This window comes from Mus musculus, chromosome 7 (assembly GCF_000001635.26).
Source record: "Mus musculus strain C57BL/6J chromosome 7, GRCm38.p6 C57BL/6J".
NCBI classification, from domain to species: domain Eukaryota; kingdom Metazoa; phylum Chordata; class Mammalia; order Rodentia; family Muridae; genus Mus; species Mus musculus.
In genome coordinates, this window is record NC_000073.6 from 37,823,275 (window position 1) to 37,826,246 (window position 2,972).

Sequence of the window (2,972 nt, forward strand, 5' to 3'; positions counted from 1 at the left end):
GGGGGGAGGTGCTGCAGACATCTGCAGGTGGGAATCAGTTTCTCTATGCAAACCAAGGTGGAGCAGCAGTGCTGATGGAACTTGGCAGAAAGCACCAGGAAAGGAGGGTGAGCTGATGGTTTGGAGGGAAGATCCGACAGCTCCCTACCTCCTTCACCTCCCACTTGTCCTTCTAGGAAACCCTAGGCACCTTCTCCACTCTCTCAACTTCCCTCAAACCACATCAGACTATGTGAGCATCTCCTGGGCATCTCTCAAGGTCTCTAAATGGAAAGTTCTGCCCTCTCCTTCATCCTCGACACAACCACAGCCTTGTTATCTATTTTCATAGCCCCATGTCCACTCTGCTGCAGGGGCTCCACCCTCTCTGTCACCTAGATAAAGTCCTCACTGTCTCCCATGAGAGACACCTGAACACCCATGGTCTCTGGTGACTGTATCTACCTTCTTGGAAATGGACAGTAATGGCTGTCCTTTAATTGTGTGATTAGCTGGCTAATATTTCTGCCTCTACATTTCTTAGCCCAGGGCCTACAATAGGGCCTGACAAGGAGAAGTTACTCAATACAATTAACTTTAAAATCTATTGGCACAATGACTGTTAGAAAATAAGAAAATATTTGCAACATAGATGATGAAGAATTATCTGATACTGGGATGGTTCTATCAATATACAAGTATGCTAAATTACTTGTGTGGGGGCTGGAGGGATGCTCAGTGGTTAAAAGCACATGTTGCTTTTGCAGAGGACTCAATCCCTAGCACCCATATGGTAGCTTACAACCATCTGTAACCCTAGTTCCAGGGGCTCCTACAAGGCATTCACAACTCGTACATACATGCAGGCAAAAATGCATACCCATGAAGTAAAATAAACAAATCCTTTTTGGGTTTTGAGGAAAGGGTTTATTTCACTTATATTCCCATACACAATCCATCATCAAGTGGCATTAGGGTAGGAACTCGAAAAAATATGGACTGCTTCCTGAATTTGTGTGTCATCCTTGCACGGGGCCATGCTAACCTTCTCTGTATCATTCCAATTTTAGTGTATGTGCTGCCAAAGCGAGCACACGATTCTTTTAAAAAGTTACCTTGTGCCACTTTTCAAAAGTTTATTTATATAAATATATATTGTATAAACATATATATATGTTTATTTTTATATTGCGTGGTGAGTGATTTGCTTGCATGAAAGTGGGCACCATGTGCATGCAGTGCCCACAGAGGCCAAAGGCGGGCCTCAGATCCCCTACAATTGGAGTTACAGTTATGGGACACCATCTGGACCCTTGGAATTGAACCCAGGTTCTGTATAAGAACAGCCAGTGCTCTTAACCAGTGGAGCCATTTCTCCAGCCCACTTTGGTAGCACTTTGATAAAACACCTAACAGGAGCCAATATAAGGGAGGAAAAATCCTCTGGGCTCATGGTTCCACTGGGGCCATATGGAGGGGAAACCAAAGGATCGAATCAATCTATGTCTGAGCAACTGACTTAGAGAAGGCCGAAGAGAAGAAATACCATTAAGGTGCCCAGGAACACATGCAAAGTGAGTTTTCACAAGTCCACACCAGCTGATAGTGCTACATAGCTTCTCCTTTCATGTTGTATCCAAGGAGTCATTAGAGCCTGTGTATCTTCTATAGATGCTCTTGCTATTTCCTTTTAAAAGACTAAGACACAATCCTTATTATGAAGCAAAACCATGTGTGTCTGTAACAGGGGTCAGTTCTCCCTATTTTACAGAAATTTCCAACAGTCGTGCCTTGAGTCTACTTATTAGAGCCCCTGCCAGTCCCACAGCCTTCCCAAATATAACTTTCTACCTGGGCTTTACCCCATGGCCTCCATTTTGTCTCATGCCTTGTTTTCTCTTCGCCCTAATCTGTTTTATATCTTAATGCTATTTTACTGAATTTGTTTCTTGCCATACACTTTAAATGCTTCCAGAATAAAGTAGGTGTAGATCAACAAATAAGCACACACACCTGCTTGGTGGTATGACTGTCTCGCCTGCTCCACCACCAGCCAGGTAGATCCAGAAGCCCCACAGAAGGCTGTGAAAATGTCTCTAAAGGACCAGGGAGTAGGGGCTGGAAGGACCTGAAATGTGGAGAGGCGGGCAATGTCAAGTGAGGCCATAAAAGAATGGGGAGAGCGTTTATTCAAGGCCATGGCCACTCCTGAGTCAACACGGATGGAGGATGATCATTCCTGGCCAAAACTTGACACTAGGATGTCAAGAAATAGACTGGCTGGGCATGATGGGCAACTTGTGCCTGTATGCCCAGCACTAGGGAGGTAGAGGCAAGAAAGTTCAGAGTTTCAGATCAACCTAATACTGTACATCTCTATGTAAAAAATAAGATCTAAGGGGGAGGGAGGGGTAGAGGGAGGTGGGGAAAGAAGGGAGGGCAGGGAAACAGAATGTGACCAAGCTAACCCTGTCTGAGGACAAGAGTAGGCAAAGGAGAAGATCCTCGTCCCATACCTCTGTCCTGGGAAGGTCTACTTTGTTATAGAGGTCACGTGAGCAATAGTCTCTGTCTGACTGACCATCTCTCTCCAGACATACAAGGAAGAGCGACAGGCTAGAAGGGAAAGTTAGCGCAGCCGATTGAATCAGAAGAAGACGCTGTGGGCACAGGGCCAGAGAGTATTCTTGGATGGGACTTTTTTGTTTCCAGTGTCCTATGGAAGCAGCTGCAATTCTTTTTTTAAGTACCATTCCAGCTGACCTTTTGAAAGGAAGGATTTGTATTTCAATAGGAAATCTGCATTTCCACTGGAGGCAGAGGCTCAATTTTCTGTCCTTGGTTGTTCTCAGACAAGCCAATTCTTTGGTGTGTGTGTGTGTGTGTGTGTGTGTGTGTGTGTGTGTGTGTGTGTGTGTGTGTGTGTGTGTGTTGGGGGTGGGGGATCATCTGTAAATTTTCTCTAAACCAAAGACAGGACCCCAAGTGTCCAT

General features: G+C 45.1%; 1 non-coding gene across 1 annotated transcript; it reads right to left on the minus strand.

Moving 5' to 3' along the window:
* Window positions 1-967: 967 nt before the first annotated feature.
* On the minus strand, window positions 968-1,073 carry Gm22302. The gene has a single exon (XR_003946915.1). It is a non-coding gene; the product is annotated as a U6 spliceosomal RNA (small nuclear RNA).
* Between the last annotated feature and the right edge of the window lie 1,899 nt (window positions 1,074-2,972).